General features: G+C 44.0%; 9 non-coding genes across 9 annotated transcripts; all 9 read left to right on the top strand.

Moving 5' to 3' along the window:
• Positions 1–2,956: 2,956 nt before the first annotated feature.
• On the top strand, positions 2,957–3,150 carry LOC130305549 (U2 spliceosomal RNA). Its single transcript, XR_008855120.1, has one exon. It is a non-coding gene; the product is annotated as a U2 spliceosomal RNA (small nuclear RNA).
• A 2,093-nt stretch (positions 3,151–5,243) lies between these two features.
• On the top strand, positions 5,244–5,434 carry LOC130305524 (U2 spliceosomal RNA). The gene has a single exon (XR_008855096.1). It is a non-coding gene; the product is annotated as a U2 spliceosomal RNA (small nuclear RNA).
• A 2,089-nt stretch (positions 5,435–7,523) lies between these two features.
• On the top strand, positions 7,524–7,714 carry LOC130305525 (U2 spliceosomal RNA). The gene has a single exon (XR_008855097.1). It is a non-coding gene; the product is annotated as a U2 spliceosomal RNA (small nuclear RNA).
• Positions 7,715–9,803: 2,089 nt separating this feature from the next.
• On the top strand, positions 9,804–9,993 carry LOC130305548 (U2 spliceosomal RNA). The gene has a single exon (XR_008855119.1). It is a non-coding gene; the product is annotated as a U2 spliceosomal RNA (small nuclear RNA).
• A 2,094-nt stretch (positions 9,994–12,087) lies between these two features.
• Positions 12,088–12,278, top strand: LOC130305526 (U2 spliceosomal RNA). Its single transcript, XR_008855098.1, has one exon. It is a non-coding gene; the product is annotated as a U2 spliceosomal RNA (small nuclear RNA).
• Positions 12,279–14,370: 2,092 nt separating this feature from the next.
• LOC130305527 (U2 spliceosomal RNA) lies at positions 14,371–14,561 on the top strand. Its single transcript, XR_008855099.1, has one exon. It is a non-coding gene; the product is annotated as a U2 spliceosomal RNA (small nuclear RNA).
• A 2,083-nt stretch (positions 14,562–16,644) lies between these two features.
• Positions 16,645–16,835, top strand: LOC130305528 (U2 spliceosomal RNA). The gene has a single exon (XR_008855100.1). It is a non-coding gene; the product is annotated as a U2 spliceosomal RNA (small nuclear RNA).
• A 2,090-nt stretch (positions 16,836–18,925) lies between these two features.
• LOC130305529 (U2 spliceosomal RNA) lies at positions 18,926–19,116 on the top strand. The gene has a single exon (XR_008855101.1). It is a non-coding gene; the product is annotated as a U2 spliceosomal RNA (small nuclear RNA).
• Positions 19,117–21,230: 2,114 nt separating this feature from the next.
• Positions 21,231–21,421, top strand: LOC130305530 (U2 spliceosomal RNA). Its single transcript, XR_008855102.1, has one exon. It is a non-coding gene; the product is annotated as a U2 spliceosomal RNA (small nuclear RNA).
• The last annotated feature ends 1,055 nt before the right edge of the window (positions 21,422–22,476 follow it).

The following is a 22,476-nucleotide window of genomic DNA, read 5'->3' on the forward strand; positions in this document are numbered from 1 at the left end:
GAGCGGGCTGGAGGATCTGAACAAAGGAAAGATAAGACTGAAAAACAACTAAAGGATTTTATAGTTGATTTTAATTTAAAAGATTTGTGGAGAACCTCTTTCCCTAATGACCCTGGGTATACCTGGGGGAATAGCCTTTATATGTCAAGGATTGATTATATTTTTGCTTCTGGATTTGCATTTTATGGGAATATGCAATTGACTTCTACCTTTTTTTCAGATCATAAGATTTTATCTGCTACATGTAAGTTTGATGGGGTTTGCAGAGCCAAAGGAGTCTGGCGTCTGAATATCTCTTTGCTTGAAGATGAAGAAATTAAATGTAATTTTATCTATCTTTTTAAAAAATTGCAGAACTCAAGGACTAATTTTAATTCTCTTTTAGCATGGTGGGAATTCTGCAAGGTAAAATTTAAAGAGTATTTTATTAAGATGGGTGTTAAAAAAACAAAAGAGAAATTGAAATGGTATAGAGATCTTAACACAAAACTACAAACCTATTATCAACTCAAAGAGCTGGGTGTATATGTAGACGATCTGATTTTAAGTGTTAAAAGTGATATTCAGAAGGCTATAACTAACAAAGGGAAAGAAATAATTTTTAACTCCAAAGTTGAATGTAAAGAGAAGGATGAAAAGTGTACAAGATTCTTTTTTAAAAAGGTAATGGAAACAAAAAAGTTAATGATTAACATTGAGGATGAAACTACTAATGTAGGAATGTTATCCAAAGCTAAATCCTTTTATCAAGATCTGTTTAATGAGAAACCCATTGATATATCTGCTGCTAATTTTCTCCTAAGCACTTTAGATTGTGGTTTAAGTAAGGAGGACCAAGATGCACTTTGCACAGAAGTAAGATGCCAAGAATTAGAAATTGCTGCTAAAAGTTTATCCACAGGTAAAACACCAGGTTCTGATGGACTTCCTGTAGAGTTTTATAAAACCTTTTGGGACATTTTTAAAGATGATTTGCTTAATATTTTTAAGGAGGCTTTTAATTCTGATGTTCTACCTTTATCTTGGAGGAGTGGTATAGTGTCTCTGATCCCCAAAAAGGGGGATAGGAACAGCTTAGAAAATTGGAGACCAATTACGCTTCTTAATGTTGATTATAAGATTATGTCAAAAATTTTTGTTAACAGAATGAAGCCGTTTTTGTACAAGGTCATCCATGTGGATCAGGTATGTGGTGTCCCAGGAAGGAGTGTAGCTGAACCTTTAAATGCTATTAGGGACGTCATATGGTATCAGCAAGAGCGGAATCAAAATCTAGCCATTCTATCTCTAGATTTTCATAAAGCGTTCGATAGAGTATCACATTGTTTTTTATGGATGGTTTTACAACGCATGGGTTTTCCTAACATATTTATTAAGCAAATTGCTCTCTTATATAAAGGTTCTTTTAGCAGGATTTTAATAAATGGTTTCCTTACAGATTTTATTAATTTATCATCAGGGGTAAAGCAAGGCTGCCCTCTGTCTCCTATACTGTTTATATGTGCAATAGAACCTCTGTTAAACTTAATAAGGAATGATAAAATAATAAAAGGAGTGCCAGTTCCTGGAGGTAATAATGCCACCCTTAAAGTGTGTGGCTATATGGATGATATTAATGTTTTTTGTGAAAGTGCCTTCTCTTTACAAAGAGTTGTTGATGTTACTGATTTCTTTTGTAAAGCTTCTGCTTTTAAACTTAATTTATCTAAATGTGACTGTTTTTATATAGGTAAATGGGAAAACGTGCAAATACCAAACCTAAAATTACAGTCAGAAAAAATAAAAATCCTTGGAGTCATCTTTGATAAAAATAACAATGGTGAGGAAAGTTGGCTAATGGTAAAAGAAAAGGTAAAGAAAAAGGTAGACTTTTGGTCCCTTAGGAAATTATCCTTAGAAGGTAAAATTTTGGTGATTAAGGCTATGCTAATACCCATTATGCTCTATTTAAATATGATTTATCCTCCTAATGAACTTATGTCTAGGCAACTTCAGAGGATTCTCTTTGAGTTTCTATGGAGTTCTAAAGCAGAAAAATTAAAAAGAGATACTATGTATAAGTCACAAAAAAATGGAGGAAAACAGGTTCCCTGTATTAGAAAATTTTTATACTTAAGGTTTTTTAGTTGGTGTTTTAGGGGACTTTTTATGAAAAGTGTATGGTCCTGTTTTTTAAAGTACTCTGCGGGACATATTTTTAGAAAAAGAGAATGGGTGTTTTTATCATTATCTTCTCCTGTACTTTTAACTCCGCCTAAACATTATGCCATCTTAGAAAAAATTATACGTATGTATAACCTTAAAGACTTTGACTTGTTAACCTTGAGGGATGCTCGCAAGATAGAAGTACAGTTAAATTTGCAAGAAGAAATATGTATGGTCTCTAATTTTTCTTATAATAGGTGTGTACAAATATGGAAAAAGGTAAACGAGCCATATCTTTTTAATGAGCACAAGGATTTAGCATGGATGATTATCCATGAGTGTCTTCCGGTAAGATTTTTCCAATATAGAAGAGGTCTAAATGCTGTATGTGTCTGTCCCCGGGAAAATTGCAATATAGATGAAACTGTTTTGCACCTTTTCTGGAATTGTTATTTTGCACAAAAGGTTTTTAGACTAATTGGTTCTTTATTGAAATTCCTAACAGGTCTAAAAGTTTTAAATCATGAAGTTGTTTTATATGGCAAAAGTGATGGAGTTACGAAAGAAAAAGAGAGAATTTTGTGGATTTTTATCAACTGTACAAAAAATGTATTATGGAAAGTTCGTAATATCCTTGTCTTCAAAAGAGATTTTATTTGTGAAAAAGAATGTTTGAAGATGATATACAGTGAAGTTTACTTGTACTATTTAATTGATAAAAAGAGATATGGGCAGAAAAAAGCATTAGCTATGTGGAATTTACATTTATGGAAAACAGTATTTGATGTATTGTAAACATTTTTTGTGATGTATTTAAGTTTTTGAGTTTTTTCAATAAAAATGTAAAAAAAATCTGTTCTTATCAGTTTAATATCTGATACGTCCCCTATCTGGGGACCATATATTAAATGGATTTTTGAGAACGGGGGCCGATTTCGAAGCTTGCTTCCGTCGCCCTATGCATTGACCCGATATGGCAGTATCTTCGGGTACAGTGCACCACCCCCTTACAGGGTTAAAAAGAAAGATTCCTACTTTCATTGCTACCTGCTTGCTGGCTAGCCAGCTAGCCAGCCCTGTGGGCCTTGCTGCTGCTGCAGCCAAAAAACAAAAGGTGGTGCTGCTGCTGCTTCTGCTGCTTCTGCTTCTGCTTGTGTCTGGCCCCTGTTGGAGCGTCCAGGCACAGGACTTCTGCTGCTGCTGACTAAATGGCCTCCTTAATTGGATCATTTGAGTAGCCAGCACACCTGTGCAGGTAGGGCATGACATGATAGGCAGCTGCCTTGATAGCGGGTGGGTGCTGAATGTTCCTAATTGACAAAATAAGATTAATGCTTATGAAGAAATATAAAATCTCATCCCTTCCCCAATATCGCGCCACACCCCTACCCCTTAATTCCCTGGTTGAACGTGATGGACATATGTCTTTTTTCGACCGTACTAACTATGTAACTATGTAACATAACATGGGGGGGGGGGGTCTCCTGGCTGTTCACACAGGTGTGTCATTGCTGTACATTGACCATGCATTGCTTCTGTGGTATTGCAAAGGCAAAGACAAATGCTTCCAGCCATCCATTGCACTAATGGATTGGTCATCAGCTGGCTGTCTATGTCCCGCATCAATATAGACCAAAGTACAGAGGGTTAGGCTATGCTATTGTGCACCTACCTGATGCATCAGAAGGTGCGAGGCCCTTGCTAAATTCTGTGCACAGACTTTGAGATCTATACTTTAGACTGTATCTAAACCTGCTCCAACATGGACTGACATTCTGGCCTACTTTCAGCCGATGCGACTTGTCTGTCGCTGAACAGTCGCTTTTTATGTATTCAGCACCTATGTATAATGTTGTAAAAATGCTCTAGAAGCTAAAGTCGCAGAAATGTCACACATATTTGGCCTGCAACTTTCTGTGCGACAAATTCAGACAGGAAAAATCAGTATAAATCCTTAGAAAATTATCCCCCAGTGTCTCCATCTGCTGGCGGTATTGAATAAGCATTGCTGCACTGATGGGGTATGCATTAGACAAAAAAAAAGAAGAAAAAGAAGAATAATACGCCCAGAAAAGAGGCGAAAAGGAGAAAAACGTAAAAAAACGTGAAAAAAAAGTAAGAGGAAGAGAAGGGAAAAAAAGGTGGAAATGGGTTTAAAAGTGATTTCGGCGGAGAAATATATATATATATATATATATATATATATATATATATATATATATATACGCGCACACACACACATATATATAAACGTATTCTCCGTTGAGATATTGCAGCCGCTGCTGTGTCCAGGCCCAGGAGCCTTAGCACTGTGCTGTGATGTCACTCAATACCACTGACATCACTAGGTGTAAACAACATCTCTCCTTTGCTGTGTATGTGACTATGGAGCTGTTTGGTGATGTCGTCTATTATGGCCTTCATAGAAGCAACAGGAGATTGTTGCATCCATCTAGAACCCTCAGAACTACAGTGCTATGATGTCACTCACTTCCACAGGCCTTGCAGAGTGTAAACAACAACAACCCAGCTTTGTTGTGTATGTAACCATAGGGATTTGTGATGTCACCTAGAACCTTCACAGCAGCGACAGCTTTATGAGGAGCATCAGCACTGCTCTGCCTGAGCAGAACCATCACCGCCATAGGTTGTCAAATAACCCGGATTTAACCCACACAGGTAAGTCCAATGGGGTGCAGGCATGTCCTCTATGCTTACAGCTTCCCGTGGGTGTTGGTTTGATACCGTTTGGGGACAGCCAAGGAGGCATCTGCAGGCAACAAAGGTAGGTGTGTGCTTGTGTGTGTGTTTCCTATGCAGATCCTAAGCCCAGTGTCACATGCAAGTAGGAGGAGTAAGAAGGGTTCCTGGCAAATCCGGGTTATGGATTGCATTTAAAAAGGCCCCGTGGGAGTGCAATGGGCCCCTGTCTTGCTGCTTAGCAATAATGGTATGGGTTTAGGTTCTGCTGTGTGTACTGGTGGTTGACTGCCCCCCAGCCCAGAGTGTGCATGGAAAATTGTCTGGCAGCCTCCCTGACAGCAAGCAGTGATAGTGCCCATGAAGGGGACCTTGTTGGGCCCGCCCCTTTCACGGTTATCGCTTCTCGGCCTTTTGGCTAAGATCAAGTGTAGTATCTGTTCTTATCAGTTTAATATCTGATACGTCCCCTATCTGGGGACCATATATTAAATGGATTTTTGAGAACGGGGGCCGATTTCGAAGCTTGCTTCCGTCGCCCTATGCATTGACCCGATATGGCAGTATCTTCGGGTACAGTGCACCACCCCCTTACAGGGTTAAAAAGAAAGATTCCTACTTTCATTGCTACCTGCTTGCTGGCTAGCCAGCTAGCCAGCCCTGTGGGCCTTGCTGCTGCTGCAGCCAAAAAACAAAAGGTGGTGCTGCTGCTGCTTCTGCTGCTTCTGCTTCTGCTTGTGTCTGGCCCCTGTTGGAGCGTCCAGGCACAGGACTTCTGCTGCTGCTGACTAAATGGCCTCCTTAATTGGATCATTTGAGTAGCCAGCACACCTGTGCAGGTAGGGCATGACATGATAGGCAGCTGCCTTGATAGCGGGTGGGTGCTGAATGTTCCTAATTGACAAAATAAGATTAATGCTTATGAAGAAATATAAAATCTCATCCCTTCCCCAATATCGCGCCACACCCCTACCCCTTAATTCCCTGGTTGAACGTGATGGACATATGTCTTTTTTCGACCGTACTAACTATGTAACTATGTAACATAACATGGGGGGGGGGGGTCTCCTGGCTGTTCACACAGGTGTGTCATTGCTGTACATTGACCATGCATTGCTTCTGTGGTATTGCAAAGGCAAAGACAAATGCTTCCAGCCATCCATTGCACTAATGGATTGGTCATCAGCTGGCTGTCTATGTCCCGCATCAATATAGACCAAAGTACAGAGGGTTAGGCTATGCTATTGTGCACCTACCTGATGCATCAGAAGGTGCGAGGCCCTTGCTAAATTCTGTGCACAGACTTTGAGATCTATACTTTAGACTGTATCTAAACCTGCTCCAACATGGACTGACATTCTGGCCTACTTTCAGCCGATGCGACTTGTCTGTCGCTGAACAGTCGCTTTTTATGTATTCAGCACCTATGTATAATGTTGTAAAAATGCTCTAGAAGCTAAAGTCGCAGAAATGTCACACATATTTGGCCTGCAACTTTCTGTGCGACAAATTCAGACAGGAAAAATCAGTATAAATCCTTAGAAAATTATCCCCCAGTGTCTCCATCTGCTGGCGGTATTGAATAAGCATTGCTGCACTGATGGGGTATGCATTAGACAAAAAAAAAGAAGAAAAAGAAGAATAATACGCCCAGAAAAGAGGCGAAAAGGAGAAAAACGTAAAAAAACGTGAAAAAAAAGTAAGAGGAAGAGAAGGGAAAAAAAGGTGGAAATGGGTTTAAAAGTGATTTCGGCGGAGAAATATATATATATATATATATATATATATATATATATATATATATACGCGCACACACACACATATATATAAACGTATTCTCCGTTGAGATATTGCAGCCGCTGCTGTGTCCAGGCCCAGGAGCCTTAGCACTGTGCTGTGATGTCACTCAATACCACTGACATCACTAGGTGTAAACAACATCTCTCCTTTGCTGTGTATGTGACTATGGAGCTGTTTGGTGATGTCGTCTATTATGGCCTTCATAGAAGCAACAGGAGATTGTTGCATCCATCTAGAACCCTCAGAACTACAGTGCTATGATGTCACTCACTTCCACAGGCCTTGCAGAGTGTAAACAACAACAACCCAGCTTTGTTGTGTATGTAACCATAGGGATTTGTGATGTCACCTAGAACCTTCACAGCAGCGACAGCTTTATGAGGAGCATCAGCACTGCTCTGCCTGAGCAGAACCATCACCGCCATAGGTTGTCAAATAACCCGGATTTAACCCACACAGGTAAGTCCAATGGGGTGCAGGCATGTCCTCTATGCTTACAGCTTCCCGTGGGTGTTGGTTTGATACCGTTTGGGGACAGCCAAGGAGGCATCTGCAGGCAACAAAGGTAGGTGTGTGCTTGTGTGTGTGTTTCCTATGCAGATCCTAAGCCCAGTGTCACATGCAAGTAGGAGGAGTAAGAAGGGTTCCTGGCAAATCCGGGTTATGGATTGCATTTAAAAAGGCCCCGTGGGAGTGCAATGGGCCCCTGTCTTGCTGCTTAGCAATAATGGTATGGGTTTAGGTTCTGCTGTGTGTACTGGTGGTTGACTGCCCCCCAGCCCAGAGTGTGCATGGAAAATTGTCTGGCAGCCTCCCTGACAGCAAGCAGTGATAGTGCCCATGAAGGGGACCTTGTTGGGCCCGCCCCTTTCACGGTTATCGCTTCTCGGCCTTTTGGCTAAGATCAAGTGTAGTATCTGTTCTTATCAGTTTAATATCTGATACGTCCCCTATCTGGGGACCATATATTAAATGGATTTTTGAGAACGGGGGCCGATTTCGAAGCTTGCTTCCGTCGCCCTATGCATTGACCCGATATGGCAGTATCTTCGGGTACAGTGCACCACCCCCTTACAGGGTTAAAAAGAAAGATTCCTACTTTCATTGCTACCTGCTTGCTGGCTAGCCAGCTAGCCAGCCCTGTGGGCCTTGCTGCTGCTGCAGCCAAAAAACAAAAGGTGGTGCTGCTGCTGCTTCTGCTGCTTCTGCTTCTGCTTGTGTCTGGCCCCTGTTGGAGCGTCCAGGCACAGGACTTCTGCTGCTGCTGACTAAATGGCCTCCTTAATTGGATCATTTGAGTAGCCAGCACACCTGTGCAGGTAGGGCATGACATGATAGGCAGCTGCCTTGATAGCGGGTGGGTGCTGAATGTTCCTAATTGACAAAATAAGATTAATGCTTATGAAGAAATATAAAATCTCATCCCTTCCCCAATATCGCGCCACACCCCTACCCCTTAATTCCCTGGTTGAACGTGATGGACATATGTCTTTTTTCGACCGTACTAACTATGTAACTATGTAACATAACATGGGGGGGGGGGGTCTCCTGGCTGTTCACACAGGTGTGTCATTGCTGTACATTGACCATGCATTGCTTCTGTGGTATTGCAAAGGCAAAGACAAATGCTTCCAGCCATCCATTGCACTAATGGATTGGTCATCAGCTGGCTGTCTATGTCCCGCATCAATATAGACCAAAGTACAGAGGGTTAGGCTATGCTATTGTGCACCTACCTGATGCATCAGAAGGTGCGAGGCCCTTGCTAAATTCTGTGCACAGACTTTGAGATCTATACTTTAGACTGTATCTAAACCTGCTCCAACATGGACTGACATTCTGGCCTACTTTCAGCCGATGCGACTTGTCTGTCGCTGAACAGTCGCTTTTTATGTATTCAGCACCTATGTATAATGTTGTAAAAATGCTCTAGAAGCTAAAGTCGCAGAAATGTCACACATATTTGGCCTGCAACTTTCTGTGCGACAAATTCAGACAGGAAAAATCAGTATAAATCCTTAGAAAATTATCCCCCAGTGTCTCCATCTGCTGGCGGTATTGAATAAGCATTGCTGCACTGATGGGGTATGCATTAGACAAAAAAAAAGAAGAAAAAGAAGAATAATACGCCCAGAAAAGAGGCGAAAAGGAGAAAAACGTAAAAAAACGTGAAAAAAAAGTAAGAGGAAGAGAAGGGAAAAAAAGGTGGAAATGGGTTTAAAAGTGATTTCGGCGGAGAAATATATATATATATATATATATATATATATATATATATATATATACGCGCACACACACACATATATATAAACGTATTCTCCGTTGAGATATTGCAGCCGCTGCTGTGTCCAGGCCCAGGAGCCTTAGCACTGTGCTGTGATGTCACTCAATACCACTGACATCACTAGGTGTAAACAACATCTCTCCTTTGCTGTGTATGTGACTATGGAGCTGTTTGGTGATGTCGTCTATTATGGCCTTCATAGAAGCAACAGGAGATTGTTGCATCCATCTAGAACCCTCAGAACTACAGTGCTATGATGTCACTCACTTCCACAGGCCTTGCAGAGTGTAAACAACAACAACCCAGCTTTGTTGTGTATGTAACCATAGGGATTTGTGATGTCACCTAGAACCTTCACAGCAGCGACAGCTTTATGAGGAGCATCAGCACTGCTCTGCCTGAGCAGAACCATCACCGCCATAGGTTGTCAAATAACCCGGATTTAACCCACACAGGTAAGTCCAATGGGGTGCAGGCATGTCCTCTATGCTTACAGCTTCCCGTGGGTGTTGGTTTGATACCGTTTGGGGACAGCCAAGGAGGCATCTGCAGGCAACAAAGGTAGGTGTGTGCTTGTGTGTGTGTTTCCTATGCAGATCCTAAGCCCAGTGTCACATGCAAGTAGGAGGAGTAAGAAGGGTTCCTGGCAAATCCGGGTTATGGATTGCATTTAAAAAGGCCCCGTGGGAGTGCAATGGGCCCCTGTCTTGCTGCTTAGCAATAATGGTATGGGTTTAGGTTCTGCTGTGTGTACTGGTGGTTGACTGCCCCCCAGCCCAGAGTGTGCATGGAAAATTGTCTGGCAGCCTCCCTGACAGCAAGCAGTGATAGTGCCCATGAAGGGGACCTTGTTGGGCCCGCCCCTTTCACGGTTATCGCTTCTCGGCCTTTTGGCTAAGATCAAGTGTAGTATCTGTTCTTATCATTTAATATCTGATACGTCCCCTATCTGGGGACCATATATTAAATGGATTTTTGAGAACGGGGGCCGATTTCGAAGCTTGCTTCCGTCGCCCTATGCATTGACCCGATATGGCAGTATCTTCGGGTACAGTGCACCACCCCCTTACAGGGTTAAAAAGAAAGATTCCTACTTTCATTGCTACCTGCTTGCTGGCTAGCCAGCTAGCCAGCCCTGTGGGCCTTGCTGCTGCTGCAGCCAAAAAACAAAAGGTGGTGCTGCTGCTGCTTCTGCTGCTTCTGCTTCTGCTTGTGTCTGGCCCCTGTTGGAGCGTCCAGGCACAGGACTTCTGCTGCTGCTGACTAAATGGCCTCCTTAATTGGATCATTTGAGTAGCCAGCACACCTGTGCAGGTAGGGCATGACATGATAGGCAGCTGCCTTGATAGCGGGTGGGTGCTGAATGTTCCTAATTGACAAAATAAGATTAATGCTTATGAAGAAATATAAAATCTCATCCCTTCCCCAATATCGCGCCACACCCCTACCCCTTAATTCCCTGGTTGAACGTGATGGACATATGTCTTTTTTCGACCGTACTAACTATGTAACTATGTAACATAACATGGGGGGGGGGGGGTCTCCTGGCTGTTCACACAGGTGTGTCATTGCTGTACATTGACCATGCATTGCTTCTGTGGTATTGCAAAGGCAAAGACAAATGCTTCCAGCCATCCATTGCACTAATGGATTGGTCATCAGCTGGCTGTCTATGTCCCGCATCAATATAGACCAAAGTACAGAGGGTTAGGCTATGCTATTGTGCACCTACCTGATGCATCAGAAGGTGCGAGGCCCTTGCTAAATTCTGTGCACAGACTTTGAGATCTATACTTTAGACTGTATCTAAACCTGCTCCAACATGGACTGACATTCTGGCCTACTTTCAGCCGATGCGACTTGTCTGTCGCTGAACAGTCGCTTTTTATGTATTCAGCACCTATGTATAATGTTGTAAAAATGCTCTAGAAGCTAAAGTCGCAGAAATGTCACACATATTTGGCCTGCAACTTTCTGTGCGACAAATTCAGACAGGAAAAATCAGTATAAATCCTTAGAAAATTATCCCCCAGTGTCTCCATCTGCTGGCGGTATTGAATAAGCATTGCTGCACTGATGGGGTATGCATTAGACAAAAAAAAAGAAGAAAAAGAAGAATAATACGCCCAGAAAAGAGGCGAAAAGGAGAAAAACGTAAAAAAACGTGAAAAAAAAGTAAGAGGAAGAGAAGGGAAAAAAAGGTGGAAATGGGTTTAAAAGTGATTTCGGCGGAGAAATATATATATATATATATATATATATATATATATATATATATATATATACGCGCACACACACACATATATATAAACGTATTCTCCGTTGAGATATTGCAGCCGCTGCTGTGTCCAGGCCCAGGAGCCTTAGCACTGTGCTGTGATGTCACTCAATACCACTGACATCACTAGGTGTAAACAACATCTCTCCTTTGCTGTGTATGTGACTATGGAGCTGTTTGGTGATGTCGTCTATTATGGCCTTCATAGAAGCAACAGGAGATTGTTGCATCCATCTAGAACCCTCAGAACTACAGTGCTATGATGTCACTCACTTCCACAGGCCTTGCAGAGTGTAAACAACAACAACCCAGCTTTGTTGTGTATGTAACCATAGGGATTTGTGATGTCACCTAGAACCTTCACAGCAGCGACAGCTTTATGAGGAGCATCAGCACTGCTCTGCCTGAGCAGAACCATCACCGCCATAGGTTGTCAAATAACCCGGATTTAACCCACACAGGTAAGTCCAATGGGGTGCAGGCATGTCCTCTATGCTTACAGCTTCCCGTGGGTGTTGGTTTGATACCGTTTGGGGACAGCCAAGGAGGCATCTGCAGGCAACAAAGGTAGGTGTGTGCTTGTGTGTGTGTTTCCTATGCAGATCCTAAGCCCAGTGTCACATGCAAGTAGGAGGAGTAAGAAGGGTTCCTGGCAAATCCGGGTTATGGATTGCATTTAAAAAGGCCCCGTGGGAGTGCAATGGGCCCCTGTCTTGCTGCTTAGCAATAATGGTATGGGTTTAGGTTCTGCTGTGTGTACTGGTGGTTGACTGCCCCCCAGCCCAGAGTGTGCATGGAAAATTGTCTGGCAGCCTCCCTGACAGCAAGCAGTGATAGTGCCCATGAAGGGGACCTTGTTGGGCCCGCCCCTTTCACGGTTATCGCTTCTCGGCCTTTTGGCTAAGATCAAGTGTAGTATCTGTTCTTATCAGTTTAATATCTGATACGTCCCCTATCTGGGGACCATATATTAAATGGATTTTTGAGAACGGGGGCCGATTTCGAAGCTTGCTTCCGTCGCCCTATGCATTGACCCGATATGGCAGTATCTTCGGGTACAGTGCACCACCCCCTTACAGGGTTAAAAAGAAAGATTCCTACTTTCATTGCTACCTGCTTGCTGGCTAGCCAGCTAGCCAGCCCTGTGGGCCTTGCTGCTGCTGCAGCCAAAAAACAAAAGGTGGTGCTGCTGCTGCTTCTGCTGCTTCTGCTTCTGCTTGTGTCTGGCCCCTGTTGGAGCGTCCAGGCACAGGACTTCTGCTGCTGCTGACTAAATGGCCTCCTTAATTGGATCATTTGAGTAGCCAGCACACCTGTGCAGGTAGGGCATGACATGATAGGCAGCTGCCTTGATAGCGGGTGGGTGCTGAATGTTCCTAATTGACAAAATAAGATTAATGCTTATGAAGAAATATAAAATCTCATCCCTTCCCCAATATCGCGCCACACCCCTACCCCTTAATTCCCTGGTTGAACGTGATGGACATATGTCTTTTTTCGACCGTACTAACTATGTAACTATGTAACATAACATGGGGGGGGGGGGGTCTCCTGGCTGTTCACACAGGTGTGTCATTGCTGTACATTGACCATGCATTGCTTCTGTGGTATTGCAAAGGCAAAGACAAATGCTTCCAGCCATCCATTGCACTAATGGATTGGTCATCAGCTGGCTGTCTATGTCCCGCATCAATATAGACCAAAGTACAGAGGGTTAGGCTATGCTATTGTGCACCTACCTGATGCATCAGAAGGTGCGAGGCCCTTGCTAAATTCTGTGCACAGACTTTGAGATCTATACTTTAGACTGTATCTAAACCTGCTCCAACATGGACTGACATTCTGGCCTACTTTCAGCCGATGCGACTTGTCTGTCGCTGAACAGTCGCTTTTTATGTATTCAGCACCTATGTATAATGTTGTAAAAATGCTCTAGAAGCTAAAGTCGCAGAAATGTCACACATATTTGGCCTGCAACTTTCTGTGCGACAAATTCAGACAGGAAAAATCAGTATAAATCCTTAGAAAATTATCCCCCAGTGTCTCCATCTGCTGGCGGTATTGAATAAGCATTGCTGCACTGATGGGGTATGCATTAGACGAAAAAAAAGAAGAAAAAGAAGAATAATACGCCCAGAAAAGAGGCGAAAAGGAGAAAAACGTAAAAAAACGTGAAAAAAAAGTAAGAGGAAGAGAAGGGAAAAAAAGGTGGAAATGGGTTTAAAAGTGATTTCGGCGGAGAAATATATATATATATATATATATATATATATATATATATATACTATATACGCGCACACACACACATATATATAAACGTATTCTCCGTTGAGATATTGCAGCCGCTGCTGTGTCCAGGCCCAGGAGCCTTAGCACTGTGCTGTGATGTCACTCAATACCACTGACATCACTAGGTGTAAACAACATCTCTCCTTTGCTGTGTATGTGACTATGGAGCTGTTTGGTGATGTCGTCTATTATGGCCTTCATAGAAGCAACAGGAGATTGTTGCATCCATCTAGAACCCTCAGAACTACAGTGCTATGATGTCACTCACTTCCACAGGCCTTGCAGAGTGTAAACAACAACAACCCAGCTTTGTTGTGTATGTAACCATAGGGATTTGTGATGTCACCTAGAACCTTCACAGCAGCGACAGCTTTATGAGAGCATCAGCACTGCTCTGCCTGAGCAGAACCATCACCGCCATAGGTTGTCAAATAACCCGGATTTAACCCACACAGGTAAGTCCAATGGGGTGCAGGCATGTCCTCTATGCTTACAGCTTCCCGTGGGTGTTGGTTTGATACCGTTTGGGGACAGCCAAGGAGGCATCTGCAGGCAACAAAGGTAGGTGTGTGCTTGTGTGTGTGTTTCCTATGCAGATCCTAAGCCCAGTGTCACATGCAAGTAGGAGGAGTAAGAAGGGTTCCTGGCAAATCCGGGTTATGGATTGCATTTAAAAAGGCCCCGTGGTAGTGCAATGGGCCCCTGTCTTGCTGCTTAGCAATAATGGTATGGGTTTAGGTTCTGCTGTGTGTACTGGTGGTTGACTGCCCCCCAGCCCAGAGTGTGCATGGAAAATTGTCTGGCAGCCTCCCTGACAGCAAGCAGTGATAGTGCCCATGAAGGGGACCTTGTTGGGCCCGCCCCTTTCACGGTTATCGCTTCTCGGCCTTTTGGCTAAGATCAAGTGTAGTATCTGTTCTTATCAGTTTAATATCTGATACGTCCCCTATCTGGGGACCATATATTAAATGGATTTTTGAGAACGGGGGCCGATTTCGAAGCTTGCTTCCGTCGCCCTATGCATTGACCCGATATGGCAGTATCTTCGGGTACAGTGCACCACCCCCTTACAGGGTTAAAAAGAAAGATTCCTACTTTCATTGCTACCTGCTTGCTGGCTAGCCAGCTAGCCAGCCCTGTGGGCCTTGCTGCTGCAGCCAAAAAACAAAAGGTGGTGCTGCTGCTGCTGCTTCTGCTGCTTCTGCTTCTGCTTGTGTCTGGCCCCTGTTGGAGCGTCCAGGCACAGGACTTCTGCTGCTGCTGACTAAATGGCCTCCTTAATTGGATCATTTAAGTAGCCAGCACACCTGTGCAGGTAGGGCATGACATGATAGGCAGCTGCCTTGATAGCGGGTGGGTGCTGAATGTTCCTAATTGACAAAATAAGATTAATGCTTATGAAGAAATATAAAATCTCATCCCTTCCCCAATATCGCGCCACACCCCTACCCCTTAATTCCCTGGTTGAACTTGATGGACATATGTCTTTTTTCGACCGTACTAACTATGTAACTATGTAACATAACATGGGGGGGGGGGGTCTCCTGGCTGTTCACACAGGTGTGTCATTGCTGTACATTGACCATGCATTGCTTCTGTGGTATTGCAAAGGCAAAGACAAATGCTTCCAGCCATCCATTGCACTAATGGATTGGTCATCAGCTGGCTGTCTATGTCCCGCATCAATATAGACCAAAGTACAGAGGGTTAGGCTATGCTATTGTGCACCTACCTGATGCATCAGAAGGTGCGAGGCCCTTGCTAAATTCTGTGCACAGACTTTGAGATCTATACTTTAGACTGTATCTAAACCTGCTCCAACATGGACTGACATTCTGGCCTACTTTCAGCCGATGCGACTTGTCTGTCGCTGAACAGTCGCTTTTTATGTATTCAGCACCTATGTATAATGTTGTAAAAATGCTCTAGAAGCTAAAGTCGCAGAAATGTCACACATATTTGGCCTGCAACTTTCTGTGCGACAAATTCAGACAGGAAAAATCAGTATAAATCCTTAGAAAATTATCCCCCAGTGTCTCCATCTGCTGGCGGTATTGAATAAGCATTGCTGCACTGATGGGGTATGCATTAGACGAAAAAAAAGAAGAAAAAGAAGAATAATACGCCCAGAAAAGAGGCGAAAAGGAGAAAAACGTAAAAAAACGTGAAAAAAAAGTAAGAGGAAGAGAAGGGAAAAAAAGGTGGAAATGGGTTTAAAAGTGATTTCGGCGGAGAAATATATATATATATATATATATATATATATATATATATACGCGCACACACACACATATATATAAACGTATTCTCCGTTGAGATATTGCAGCCGCTGCTGTGTCCAGGCCCAGGAGCCTTAGCACTGTGCTGTGATGTCACTCAATACCACTGACATCACTAGGTGTAAACAACATCTCTCCTTTGCTGTGTATGTGACTATGGAGCTGTTTGGTGATGTCGTCTATTATGGCCTTCATAGAAGCAACAGGAGATTGTTGCATCCATCTAGAACCCTCAGAACTACAGTGCTATGATGTCACTCACTTCCACAGGCCTTGCAGAGTGTAAACAACAACAACCCAGCTTTGTTGTGTATGTAACCATAGGGATTTGTGATGTCACCTAGAACCTTCACAGCAGCGACAGCTTTATGAGGAGCATCAGCACTGCTCTGCCTGAGCAGAACCATCACCGCCATAGGTTGTCAAATAACCCGGATTTAACCCACACAGGTAAGTCCAATGGGGTGCAGGCATGTCCTCTATGCTTACAGCTTCCCGTGGGTGTTGGTTTGATACCGTTTGGGGACAGCCAAGGAGGCATCTGCAGGCAACAAAGGTAGGTGTGTGCTTGTGTGTGTGTTTCCTATGCAGATCCTAAGCCCAGTGTCACATGCAAGTAGGAGGAGTAAGAAGGGTTCCTGGCAAATCCGGGTTATGGATTGCATTTAAAAAGGCCCCGTGGGAGTGCAATGGGCCCCTGTCTTGCTGCTTAGCAATAATGGTATGGGTTTAGGTTCTGCTGTGTGTACTGGTGGTTGACTGCCCCCCAGCCCAGAGTGTGCATGGAAAATTGTCTGGCAGCCTCCCTGACAGCAAGCAGTGATAGTGCCCATGAAGGGGACCTTGTTGGGCCCGCCCCTTTCACGGTTATCGCTTCTCGGCCTTTTGGCTAAGATCAAGTGTAGTATCTGTTCTTATCAGTTTAATATCTGATACGTCCCCTATCTGGGGACCATATATTAAATGGATTTTTGAGAACGGGGGCCGATTTCGAAGCTTGCTTCCGTCGCCCTATGCATTGACCCGATATGGCAGTATCTTCGGGTACAGTGCACCACCCCCTTACAGGGTTAAAAAGAAAGATTCCTACTTTCATTGCTACCTGCTTGCTGGCTAGCCAGCTAGCCAGCCCTGTGGGCCTTGCTGCTGCAGCCAAAAAACAAAAGGTGGTGCTGCTGCTGCTGCTTCTGCTGCTTCTGCTTCTGCTTGTGTCTGGCCCCTGTTGGAGCGTCCAGGCACAGGACTTCTGCTGCTGCTGACTAAATGGCCTCCTTAATTGGATCATTTGAGTAGCCAGCACACCTGTGCAGGTAGGGCATGACATGATAGGCAGCTGCCTTGATAGCGGGTGGGTGCTGAATTTTCCTAATTGACAAAATAAGATTAATGCTTATGAAGAAATATAAAATCTCATCCCTTCCCCAATATCGCGCCACACCCCTACCCCTTAATTCCCTGGTTGAACTTGATGGACATATGTCTTTTTTCGACCGTACTAACTATGTAACTATGTAACATAACATGGGGGGGGGTCTCCTGGCTGTTCACACAGGTGTGTCATTGCTGTACATTGACCATGCATTGCTTCTGTGGTATTGCAAAGGCAAAGACAAATGCTTCCAGCCATCCATTGCACTAATGGATTGGTCATCAGCTGGCTGTCTATGTCCCGCATCAATATAGACCAAAGTACAGAGGGTTAGGCTATGCTATTGTGCACCTACCTGATGCATCAGAAGGTGCGAGGCCCTTGCTAAATTTTGTGCACAGACTTTGAGATCTATACTTTAGACTGTATCTAAACCTGCTCCAACATGGACTGACATTCTGGCCTACTTTCAGCCGATGCGACTTGTCTGTCGCTGAACAGTCGCTTTTTATGTATTCAGCACCTATGTATAATGTTGTAAAAATGCTCTAGAAGCTAAAGTCGCAGAAATGTCACACATATTTGGCCTGCAACTTTCTGTGCGACAAATTCAGACAGGAAAAATCAGTATAAATCCTTAGAAAATTATCCCCCAGTGTCTCCATCTGCTGGCGGTATTGAATAAGCATTGCTGCACTGATGGGGTATGCATTAGACGAAAAAAAAGAAGAAAAAGAAGAATAATACGCCCAGAAAAGAGGCGAAAAGGAGAAAAACGTAAAAAAACGTGAAAAAAAAGTAAGAGGAAGAGAAGGGGAAAAAAGGTGGAAATGGGTTTAAAAGTGATTTCGGCGGAGAAATATATATATATATATATATATATATATATATATATATATATATATATACGCGCACACACACACATATATATAAACGTATTCTCCGTTGAGATATTGCAGCCGCTGCTGTGTCCAGGCCCAGGAGCCTTAGCACTGTGCTGTGATGTCACTCAATACCACTGACATCACTAGGTGTAAACAACATCTCTCCTTTGCTGTGTATGTGACTATGGAGCTGTTTGGTGATGTCGTCTATTATGGCCTTCATAGAAGCAACAGGAGATTGTTGCATCCATCTAGAACCCTCAGAACTACAGTGCTATGATGTCACTCACTTCCACAGGCCTTGCAGAGTGTAAACAACAACAACCCAGCTTTGTTGTGTATGTAACCATAGGGATTTGTGATGTCACCTAGAACCTTCACAGCAGCGACAGCTTTATGAGGAGCATCAGCACTGCTCTGCCTGAGCAGAACCATCACCGCCATAGGTTGTCAAATAACCCGGATTTAACCCACACAGGTAAGTCCAATGGGGTGCAGGCATGTCCTCTATGCTTACAGCTTCCCGTGGGTGTTGGTTTGATACCGTTTGGGGACAGCCAAGGAGGCATCTGCAGGCAACAAAGGTAGGTGTGTGCTTGTGTGTGTGTTTCCTATGCAGATCCTAAGCCCAGTGTCACATGCAAGTAGGAGGAGTAAGAAGGGTTCCTGGCAAATCCGGGTTATGGATTGCATTTAAAAAGGCCCCGTGGGAGTGCAATGGGCCCCTGTCTTGCTGCTTAGCAATAATGGTATGGGTTTAGGTTCTGCTGTGTGTACTGGTGGTTGACTGCCCCCCAGCCCAGAGTGTGCATGGAAAATTGTCTGGCAGCCTCCCTGACAGCAAGCAGTGATAGTGCCCATGAAGGGGACCTTGTTGGGCCCGCCCCTTTCACGGTTATCGCTTCTCGGCCTTTTGGCTAAGATCAAGTGTAGTATCTGTTCTTATCAGTTTAATATCTGATACGTCCCCTATCTGGGGACCATATATTAAATGGATTTTTGAGAACGGGGGCCGATTTCGAAGCTTGCTTCCGTCGCCCTATGCATTGACCCGATATGGCAGTATCTTCGGGTACAGTGCACCACCCCCTTACAGGGTTAAAAAGAAAGATTCCTACTTTCATTGCTACCTGCTTGCTGGCTAGCCAGCTAGCCAGCCCTGTGGGCCTTGCTGCTGCAGCCAAAAAACAAAAGGTGGTGCTGCTGCTGCTGCTTCTGCTGCTTCTGCTTCTGCTTGTGTCTGGCCCCTGTTGGAGCGTCCAGGCACAGGACTTCTGCTGCTGCTGACTAAATGGCCTCCTTAATTGGATCATTTGAGTAGCCAGCACACCTGTGCAGGTAGGGCATGACATGATAGGCAGCTGCCTTGATAGCGGGTGGGTGCTGAATGTTCCTAATTGACAAAATAAGATTAATGCTTATGAAGAAATATAAAATCTCATCCCTTCCCCAATATCGCGCCACACCCCTACCCCTTAATTCCCTGGTTGAACTTGATGGACATATGTCTTTTTTCGACCGTACTAACTATGTAACTATGTAACATAACATGGGGGGGGGGGGGGGGGGGTCTCCTGGCTGTTCACACAGGTGTGTCATTGCTGTACATTGACCATGCATTGCTTCTGTGGTATTGCAAAGGCAAAGACAAATGCTTCCAGCCATCCATTGCACTAATGGATTGGTCATCAGCTGGCTGTCTATGTCCCGCATCAATATAGACCAAAGTACAGAGGGTTAGGCTATGCTATTGTGCACCTACCTGATGCATCAGAAGGTGCGAGGCCCTTGCTAAATTCTGTGCACAGACTTTGAGATCTATACTTTAGACTGTATCTAAACCTGCTCCAACATGGACTGACATTCTGGCCTACTTTCAGCCGATGCGACTTGTCTGTCGCTGAACAGTCGCTTTTTATGTATTCAGCACCTATGTATAATGTTGTAAAAATGCTCTAGAAGCTAAAGTCGCAGAAATGTCACACATATTTGGCCTGCAACTTTCTGTGCGACAAATTCAGACAGGAAAAATCAGTATAAATCCTTAGAAAATTATCCCCCAGTGTCTCCATCTGCTGGCGGTATTGAATAAGCATTGCTGCACTGATGGGGTATGCATTAGACGAAAAAAAAGAAGAAAAAGAAGAATAATACGCCCAGAAAAGAGGCGAAAAGGAGAAAAACGTAAAAAAACGTGAAAAAAAAGTAAGAGGAAGAGAAGGGAAAAAAAGGTGGAAATGGGTTTAAAAGTGATTTCGGCGGAGAAATATATATATATATATATATATATATATATATATATATATATATATATATATATATATATATACGCGCACACACACACATATATATAAACGTATTCTCCGTTGAGATATTGCAGCCGCTGCTGTGTCCAGGCCCAGGAGCCTTAGCACTGTGCTGTGATGTCACTCAATACCACTGACATCACTAGGTGTAAACAACATCTCTCCTTTGCTGTGTATGTGACTATGGAGCTGTTTGGTGATGTCGTCTATTATGGCCTTCATAGAAGCAACAGGAGATTGTTGCATCCATCTAGAACCCTCAGAACTACAGTGCTATGATGTCACTCACTTCCACAGGCCTTGCAGAGTGTAAACAACAACAACCCAGCTTTGTTGTGTATGTAACCATAGGGATTTGTGATGTCACCTAGAACCTTCACAGCAGCGACAGCTTTATGAGGAGCATCAGCACTGCTCTGCCTGAGCAGAACCATCACCGCCATAGGTTGTCAAATAACCCGGATTTAACCCACACAGGTAAGTCCAATGGGGTGCAGGCATGTCCTCTATGCTTACAGCTTCCCGTGGGTGTTGGTTTGATACCGTTTGGGGACAGCCAAGGAGGCATCTGCAGGCAACAAAGGTAGGTGTGTGCTTGTGTGTGTGTTTCCTATGCAGATCCTAAGCCCAGTGTCACATGCAAGTAGGAGGAGTAAGAAGGGTTCCTGGCAAATCCGGGTTATGGATTGCATTTAAAAAGGCCCCGTGGGAGTGCAATGGGCCCCTGTCTTGCTGCTTAGCAATAATGGTATGGGTTTAGGTTCTGCTGTGTGTACTGGTGGTTGACTGCCCCCCAGCCCAGAGTGTGCATGGAAAATTGTCTGGCAGCCTCCCTGACAGCAAGCAGTGATAGTGCCCATGAAGGGGACCTTGTTGGGCCCGCCCCTTTCACGGTTATCGCTTCTCGGCCTTTTGGCTAAGATCAAGTGTAGTATCTGTTCTTATCAGTTTAATATCTGATACGTCCCCTATCTGGGGACCATATATTAAATGGATTTTTGAGAACGGGGGCCGATTTCGAAGCTTGCTTCCGTCGCCCTATGCATTGACCCGATATGGCAGTATCTTCGGGTACAGTGCACCACCCCCTTACAGGGTTAAAAAGAAAGATTCCTACTTTCATTGCTACCTGCTTGCTGGCTAGCCAGCTAGCCAGCCCTGTGGGCCTTGCTGCTGCAGCCAAAAAACAAAAGGTGGTGCTGCTGCTGCTGCTTCTGCTGCTTCTGCTTCTGCTTGTGTCTGGCCCCTGTTGGAGCGTCCAGGCACAGGACTTCTGCTGCTGCTGACTAAATGGCCTCCTTAATTGGATCATTTGAGTAGCCAGCACACCTGTGCAGGTAGGGCATGACATGATAGGCAGCTGCCTTGATAGCGGGTGGGTGCTGAATGTTCCTAATTGACAAAATAAGATTAATGCTTATGAAGAAATATAAAATCTCATCCCTTCCCCAATATCGCGCCACACCCCTACCCCTTAATTCCCTGGTTGAACTTGATGGACATATGTCTTTTTTCGACCGTACTAACTATGTAACTATGTAACATAACATGGGGGGGGGGGGGGGGTCTCCTGGCTGTTCACACAGGTGTGTCATTGCTGTACATTGACCATGCATTGCTTCTGTGGTATTGCAAAGGCAAAGACAAATGCTTCCAGCCATCCATTGCACTAATGGATTGGTCATCAGCTGGCTGTCTATGTCCCGCATCAATATAGACCAAAGTACAGAGGGTTAGGCTATGCTATTGTGCACCTACCTGATGCATCAGAAGGTGCGAGGCCCTTGCTAAATTCTGTGCACAGACTTTGAGATCTATACTTTAGACTGTATCTAAACCTGCTCCAACATGGACTGACATTCTGGCCTACTTTCAGCCGATGCGACTTGTCTGTCGCTGAACAGTCGCTTTTTATGTATTCAGCACCTATGTATAATGTTGTAAAAATGCTCTAGAAGCTAAAGTCGCAGAAATGTCACACATATTTGGCCTGCAACTTTCTGTGCGACAAATTCAGACAGGAAAAATCAGTATAAATCCTTAGAAAATTATCCCCCAGTGTCTCCATCTGCTGGCGGTATTGAATAAGCATTGCTGCACTGATGGGGTATGCATTAGACGAAAAAAAAGAAGAAAAAGAAG

Source organism: Hyla sarda, unplaced genomic scaffold, assembly GCF_029499605.1.
Source record: "Hyla sarda isolate aHylSar1 unplaced genomic scaffold, aHylSar1.hap1 scaffold_1318, whole genome shotgun sequence".
In the NCBI taxonomy this organism is placed as follows: Eukaryota; Metazoa; Chordata; class Amphibia; order Anura; family Hylidae; genus Hyla; species Hyla sarda.